At 30.3% G+C, this 9,318-nt stretch overlaps 1 pseudogene; it reads right to left on the bottom strand.

Moving 5' to 3' along the window:
- Positions 1–636: 636 nt before the first annotated feature.
- LOC140663534 (uncharacterized) lies at positions 637–7,120 on the bottom strand (annotated as a pseudogene).
- Positions 7,121–9,318: the final 2,198 nt, after the last annotated feature.

Below are 9,318 nucleotides of genomic sequence, written 5' to 3'. Positions count from 1 at the left end.
TACTTTTTGCTAACTTAATATTTTTTTATATGCAGAATGGAAAAAAAGAGTTTTTGAATTAATTTTAATACGTATGTATAAACTATTAAATTATTTTCATTTATGTAGAAAAAAGTGCAATGTCTTTGAATATACAAAGTATATTTGCAACGTTCGTTCAACATTTGGATCCTAACTCTTTGAACTTCGAATTTTTTAAAATATTAGCTAACTGTTCGGAATGAAACAGTAAACATATATAACACAAAACGAACATTCAGCGAACATTAGCATGCTGCCTGGGATATAATTGTAAAATTAATATAAATATATAAATTTTTTATCAAAACAATAAAGTTATATACAACTTATAAAAATTATAATTTTTAAAGAAATTTTAATTTTTAAAGACTGAAATTTTTAATTTTTAGTATAGAAACTCACTCATAACACATAAAAAATCAATTTTAGTAACATGATACAAATATTACAAAATATAATTTAGAAATATAATATAGTTACAAAATATTATTATATACGTTTAAAGGTTGCTCTGTTGTAATCGTGTTTATATTGAAGTTTATATTCATTGGAACATCTATAACGTTTTCTTTACATCTTCGCACATCAACTGTAGATTATGTCGTTGATTCTGGATTAATTTGTTGGAAAATGTATATCTTCAGCTCTTACAATTTTAGTTAAATCTTTCCATATATAAAAGAAAATCGTATCTTCCTTTTGGCCTAACCATTCATTTTTGTCGATAGCTGGAATGCTGCTAAAGTTGTAGGCTCGATTTTTTTCTTTAATATATTTTAAAGCACAAGAATAGCTTGAATCAGATTCTTGTACAGGGCATAATTGTTCATTGGTCTGCTGCTTTTGTTTATTCATTCGCTTGAAAATTTTAAAATAATTAATGGCCTCTGTTGAAAAAGGATATAATTCACAAGCTTGAAAACCATTTGTTAAAATTATTCTTACATCCAGAGTTTCCAGTGCTTTCTTTAATTCATGACCCACGTCAGCTTTATTGATATTCAATGAGTTATTTTCCTTTCTATAGATATCAACTTGTTTTTTCCAAGCTGATTTTAATGGTCTAAACATGGATTGATCCATTGGCTGGGTAATATGCGTCGAGTTGGGATGCAGAGCAATTTAATTCAATATTATTTTTTAAACAAAATTCAGATAATGGCTGTGTGAGATGCAATGCATGTCCATCGACGTACAATATGACAGATAATGGTATTTCATTTTTTATTAACCAAGGATGAAACACATTAACAACATATTCGTAAAAATTCTCTCTTGTCATCCAGCCGTTATCAGATTTGTCATAGCTCCTTCCATTTGGCATTTTATTAAAAATATTAACAGGTTTTCGCTGATATGAAAATAATATAAAAGGAGGTATCAGTTGTTCTAATGTAGATGTTTTTTAAATTGTTAGATCTAATTTTAAAGCATATTGAGTATTTTTGAAGATATAATTAATAAACTTATTTTCAAGAATTATAATTTAAAATATCAGTAATAAACAAGTTATATAGCTAGCTATATCCATAAAAAATAAAACCGAAGTGTTCCGAAATTAAATCAAATAATTGAAAATACAATAAAGAATCGGTCAATTTATAACAAAAATTCTGTTATATTTATGAAATTAATAAAAACTTGTTGATTTTGGCGAAAATGTTTTGATTCAAATTTCATATGTGCGTAAAACATAAAATAGGAATGTTAATTTAAAATATAAATATTAATTTAATTTTTTACAAAAAAATAGTAATTTATCTAGAATTTAACTTGATAGTAACAGATGTGAATCATGATATTGACAGGAACATTTATTTATGTAATGTTGTAATTAATAGACCATAATATATACATAAATTTTCAATTTTACAATTGTAAAAAAATTATATGTAGTAAAATAATATATAAAATAATGGTAAATATTTAGAATAACGGAGCCAACTCCGATCGCGTTGACCTCGACATATGTTGTCAGGGTCATGACCCTGTATAACATCCAAAAGATTTTAGCCGTCGCTTGTTGTTTAAAAAGTTATTGACAAAAAAAGTTTGAAAAATGTGATGTAATTTTTTGTTCTTCTTGAAAGTAAAGTAACATTTTAAAATGTATAATAATAACTTTACACACACACACACACACACACACACACGGGGGGGTGCAAGGGGGGCCTTCGGCCCTCCTCCCGTACTCACCCCGTCCACCTCGCTTCACATGTATGTACATTGCAACACAAAGCAAAGTTCAAATGGATTTGCAACTTTCCAATGCAATGTACATACATGTAAAACGAGGTGGATGGGGTGGGTGCGGAAAGGGAGGGGGGTGAAGGCCCCCTTTACACCCCCCGCGCGTATGTGTGTGTGTGTGTGTGTGTGTGCGCGCGCGTGCGCGTGCGTGCGTGCGTATATTATGTGTATAAAAATATTGTTTCATCTTTTCAGAAATACACCCATAATATGTAAAATGGTTTGGTTAAAACAGAGATCAAATTATATTTAACTGTTTGTGGTTAAAGTAGAAAATATTTTGAATTTTTAATAAAAAACTATTATATTAACGATTGACTGCTTTAAATGATTCAAAATAACTGCTACATTTTCTAAACTTTTTTTGTTAATAACTTTTAAATAAACAACGAACGACGGCTAAAACCTTTTGGATGTTACTCAGGGTCATGACCTTGACAACATGTGTCAAGGTCAACGTGATCGGAGCTGGCTCCGTTATTCTAAATATTTATCAAAATAATATATAAAATAAGAGAAGGGTGAGCAAAAATTAACACATTTTACCTACTCTCCTTTCTTAAATTCTTGACATATTTCAACAATAGATGTGTATGCATAATATAATTAAAACATTCTCTATCTTCTTGTCGATTTAAATGATCTTTTTGGCGTCTAATAAACATTTTCAACACAAGTCTATTGTTTAGAAAGAACTGCATAAAAAATTTATACATTATTCCAGTCAAATTTGTGATTATTCAGTCTGTGGTCTGTGGTAATAGATTTTTTTATGTGGTGTTTTTGTTAATATGATTTTTATGTTCATTGATTCTTGTTAAAAGTCTGACCGGCATACGAAGCACCGCAGTCTTTACATGAAATTTTGTACATCACATTATTACGTGAAAAATTGGGCAAAACATCCTGTATGTACTTGAATAAACGTAGCTTATTTATGTTTGTGTATGACATTTTTATATTAAGATCATGGATCACACGAATTATTCTGAGAAATTAAGTACGGAGGAATTAAATATGGAGAATATTAAAATAATAATATAATATAAAATTTAAGAAGAATTAACATCGTATTTCCATAGTACCATTCCGATTATTATTTATTCACAAATAAGGTTCTAAGTCGATACTAGAGTAAAAAACTATTGACAACGAGTATCCATTATTCGTCAATTTATTAAAAAATTCAAAATTTTTTTGATGAAATCTTGGATACGACAGCCAAAAAGCTCTATTAATCAAGCCGGACATTGTGCCTTTCTTGTGGCAGAGAGGGTAACAAGAGTCACAATTCAGATACCTTCCCGAAAAAGTCAGCTTATGAAACCAATTGAATTCAATAAATTCATTATTTAAAATAAAAACATCAAGAAAATTCAGTCTTCCGTCGGCCCTTTGTTCCATCGTAAACTATAATTTTTGGTGATGTTCATTAGACCGATATCAACTTTCATCAAGGATAAGATTGCCAGCGCAACATAATCAACATATCCGATATAAATCGAGAAACTAAACAGAAGAGCATCCTACTTACCTAATAATATCTGTAATGATTTTTAGCATTTCTTTTTGGAATTATTCATAATCTTTAATCGAATGAAATCCATTATGCAGCCTGACTGTAATCTATTAATGGCACAAGACCAATTTTGCATATTGTACGACTGTACTGCATTGCAAATAAATACAAAAACATGATAAAAAACAATTTTTAGATACTACTATAGCTATAATATTTCATGTGTAACTGTTGAACGTGAATTATATTTGTGACAATATTCGCACAATATGTGAAATTGATCTTGTGCCATTAATAGATTACAGTCAGGCTGTATAATGGATTATATTCGGTTAAAGTTCAAGCACTATCCACGTGATTAAAGTGGCAAAGATCGTCGCGTGAATGCGACAATCGTATACTAATGTAATACATATGTATATAGATGTACGCTACGTATAAATTATTCAATTTTGTTGAAGTCATGCTTCATATAACTTTGTATGGATTTTTTATTTGTAATATTTATTTATTCACATCCCAAGGTTTGTTCTATGTAATAGACGCTCGTGCGTCCAATGTTAACTATAAGCATTCATCCTGCTGATAAGTAAATACAAAATAAGTACAGTTCAGTCTAATTTCTGCAGTCTCTTTAGATTATGAAGTTAACATCTTGTATTTCTATTTTATTAATAATTTAATTTGTGTTAGTAATTTGCTGTTCTATTATATTTAATTAAAGTTGTAATATCCGTAGTATAATAAAATATGTGCGTTTCTACGGTTTTATTTTCTACAAAATTTTCTACTTTAAGATTGTACAGAATTTACATATATTATTAAAATAAGAGACAAATTGATTAAGAAATCCATAAAATAAAATTGCTGATAATTATTTAAGTTATTACTTTATTTATTGCTGATATCTCGGAAATGCTGTAGTTATCATGAGTAATAACTTTTGTAATTGTTATTAAAAAGAACGGCATTTGTTATTAAAAAAAATGATATTTAGCATGCCATTTCTTTTGTCAAAGTCTATTCTAAGTTGCAACATTTTCAACAATGATTTCCGATATTACTAATAAAAAATGACGCACAAAGATACTTGCATATTGATACAATATAACATATGCGTGCGTGCGTGCTTTATATATTATATATCCGAGAAAAAATAGACTTATGTAATTATATATGATTATATCTAATTGGCTATATATAATTATATCCTAAAAATGGCGCGATATGATCTTATATAAACAAATATGATTATATGCATTAGATATAAAATAAAATATAATATAATATACAATAAAATGTAACACAATAAAATATAATGTAATTATATGTAATCAAATATGACATAATCAAACTTATATATTTAATTATATATGTATAATCAATTGATCCAATTTTTCAAGAATCAGTTTAATATATTTGAATCCTTTATATGGGGTATCAGAAATTAAACTGATATAAATAATTACAATCTTATTAATTGCATTTTGCAGGCGGCTTATTTATATTTTCTTATGACAATTCTTTAATACAGGTATAAATAACGAATAATGGGTTGCATACCCGGGAAAAAAAGTCCATATAAAATTGGCCATATATGGATTTTGTCAATATCTGACCATATCTTGCCAAATATAGTTATATATGATAATATGATAATTAAATAAAATCATATATGTGTTACGTCTTGTCGGCTCCACGTTTTTCCTCCCACGAAAATGAAACAATAATCGTCCGATCGGTCACAAAAAAAAAAAAAAAAAAAAAAAAAAAAAAAAAAACGGGTCGCGCAATAGAAAAAAACCGTTATTATCAAATAATGTTTAGACCTACTAAAAACTATATCTAAACAAATACCGGAAGGGATCAATAACGAAATCCTCTAAAACAACGAAACAGAACAAACGCAACTGCATAATCTTAAGAAACGAACAAATAATGCCGCTATGTACTGTCGGCTCCACGCCTTTACCTCCTATAAAGATGAAGTAAGAATCACCTGACCAATCATAAAAAGGATCGCACGACGAAAAATATTTTAAACATTGAAAACGATGTCCAAAGAAACGACCGGAAAGGACCGATAGTGAGATCCTCTAAATGAATAAATAGACAAACACAGCTGCATAATCTTAAGAAAGAAACAAATAATGCCGCTACGCACTGTCGGCTTCACGTCTTTACCTCCTATAAAGATGAAGCAATAATTGCCCGACCAGTCATAAAAGGGCCGCGGAACGAAAAAATGTTTTAAACATTGAAATCGATGTTCAAAGAAATGACCGAAAAGGATCGATAGCGAGATCCCCTAAATAAATAAATGGACAAAAACAGCTGCATAATCCCAGGAGACAACCAAATGAAGAATCTCCAAATTTCCTAAGAGGCCGTACAGAGCTCACCAATCAGCAACAATCAAAAATAAGGAGGAGAAGGATCTCATCGAACGACAGCATTTTACACGTCAAAATCTCAAAAATACTCCCGTCCAAAATTGTTAACACGCCCTCAAGATTTAATATAAAAAGGAAAGACTCGCGCATTACAGACTCACAAAATTCAAATCAGTCAATAGTGCAGCATTAGAGTCATTCAGCACAGTTACTCTCGCTCATACTTATTTCGGTCGTTCGCTGACCCAAAAAATTCACTTCACATATCAAGTTCTGGTTAAATCTTGAAAACAATTAGAGTCAGTGCTCAACAACGACCACCCGTCGAACAAAAGCCACAGCTAAACCACAACCTGACCAGCAGCTGAAACACAACGAAATCTGCCTAAGTAGTAAGTCTATTTTCCTTCTCTCTTTTTGCCGTCGTTTCTTTTCCCTTTATTTAACCCTGTTCTTTTATTAAATGCCTAAAATCGCGCCGACCCGCCGATTCTCGCGAGCCAACCGAGACCATAGATCGGACGACACGATCGTGTGCGAAAACAACAGTTTTGATTCTCCCCCTTCTTCCCCGCAGTACCCGCGCTTCCACCCCATTGAAGACGCTTTTCCCATCTACGCATTATTACCCTGAAATAGATTTTCCTTCCCCATCATATTCCCCCGTACCCCTTTCACCTTCGGTCATCGACATATTCGATGACTCACCGCCGTCGTCTCCCCCAACCTTTTTTGATTCCTCGTCCGTGATTCTCTCGGATAATTCGTCGAACTACATGATAAAATTACCCGACTCCTCTCTGGAATATTCTCCAGCAGATCTTGACACCTTCGCGCTCCCCTCTCTAGAATCGAAGCTTTCATCTATGTCCGATTCCGCTCTCCTCAACCTGATAGATAGCGTCTTCGAGGACGTCAAAATCGCGTCGTAACACATATTACACTTTTTTAAATTTTTATTATTTTTTTTTTTTTTTTTTTTTTTGAATAAACTATTGTAACGAATACCAACTAGAATAAAATCTTTAAAATTGCACTCGTTCCCCCTTCTTTTCTGGTTGATGACCTCCGTACTTATGTAACACCTGCGATCCACACACGCACGCACGCACGCACGCACACACACACACACGGGATCAGATTCCTGCTACGTGCACGCCGTTGATCCTGGGTAACGCCAAGAGCAGGACACACGCATACATAATGTACACGCACGCACTCACGAAAGATCTACAAATTGGCATTAAAAAATCGTCGTAGAAAAATGGACAAAATATGGATTTGTTAGGAATTGAATAAACTTCAAAACTTATACAGTTTTGCACCAGGCAGTCGGCTCCACTTAGCTGCGCAATAGTTTAAAAAAAAAATTTTTTTCCTCATTTTTTAAGGTCTCGTCTTAAGGTCTCCCATTTTGTAATATTTATTATAAAAAAATTCTGAATTTTTTTGTTATTTAAAGGAATGTTTAAGCTTTTATTTGCATTTTGGCCCATCCCGATACGATGATTTTTGGCCGAGTTATCGCTATTGGAAGATGTTAAAAAATTTGTACTTAATTTGGGTGGCCCGTTTTTTTTGCAGGTGAGTGTATTTAGGAATAAATATTAAATTAGAAAAAAGAGAAGATCCTCTCTCTCTTTCTTTTTCTTCTAATATTTTACAATTATTCCTACTATTTTTTCTATTGTACTTAATTATAAACGTTTTGTGTATATGTGTTTGTAGTAATGTATGGTAAGTATTGTATAAATTTTTATTATATTATTTGTTACTTCAATTCTTATTTTAGGGGAACATGTATAAAGAAATAAGATATGTATAAACTTTTTTAAAAAGTAAAACCAGAGTTTATTTTTTTTCCGGATATGTGTTACATATAATTTTTGTATCAATTTCATGAACATTTTATATCAATTTTTTAATATTAACTTTACAATAACATGTATTATATACATACATTATACACATACACATTTGTATAATATCATGGACCAAAATTCTTTTGGAATAATATTGTATACATATATTATATACATATTTATACACGTATTATACACATATTATATACATGTTATATTACACATATTATATACATATATATTTTTAATATTATATACATATACATACTTATATACATACATTATATACATATATATTTTTATAACATCATGGATCAAAATTCTTTTGCAATATTATATACATATATATATACTTATACATGTATATATATATATAATATTAACCAAGCCCGAGCCACAAAAACTATTTGTTTATTGATAATTTTATATATTCTTCGAGCAATTCTTTAATAATTACCTTGATGTTCTACTATTAAGAATGAAAGAGAAGAAAATATTGAAATTGTAATAAATCGTTATATTATTTCGAAAGAAAGAAAAGGAAAGAGAGATAATTAGGATGTTGAGGGTATTACCTACGCGTATTTTGTGCCAGTATGTGAAATACTAGTTTTACAAAAATACACAGATACCCACAAAGAAAAATAGATAAAAATTGCGAGTTTTGCCTAATCGCGTATTTTGTGCCAGTATGTGAAATACCAGTTTTGCACAGGTACCCGCAAGGAGAAAAGTAAATCGGAATTTAGAAATGAAACAGAGAAATACAATGATTAATTTCAAGAATGTGCATAAGTGGATCTAAGTACGTGGTTTAGTGATTTTAAAAGAACGAAAGATTTTGTAGAAAAACTAAGTATTATTTAAATTTAAATGAGATAATAGGATAAAACAAAAAATAAAATTGTTTAAATTTGAACTCACTATTTGTTGACAAATGCGGACGTAGATAAAACAATAATGGCTGGGGTCAACGAATATTGATTTCCAATTATCCGTGAAAAAGTTGATGATAGACATCCATCAGAGAATTATAACAAGTCACACTCACACTATTAAGTTTGAACTCATTTTCATGAAGAAATAAATTATAGAATAACAAATAGATGTCGCGGAAAAGATACTCCGAGGCTATATATTTAAAATCAAAATGAAGAAAACTAGATCACGAGTATGGTGTAACAATTACAATAGTGAATATTTGATTGATGAAAACAAATTGACTGTTTAAAGTGGATTGACTGCTGAAAATTGACTGACCGCTAGAAATCGA

This window comes from Anoplolepis gracilipes, chromosome 3, assembly GCF_047496725.1.
Source record: "Anoplolepis gracilipes chromosome 3, ASM4749672v1, whole genome shotgun sequence".
Taxonomy (NCBI): Eukaryota; Metazoa; Arthropoda; class Insecta; order Hymenoptera; family Formicidae; genus Anoplolepis; species Anoplolepis gracilipes.
This window is presented reverse-complemented; position numbering and strand designations above follow the sequence as displayed.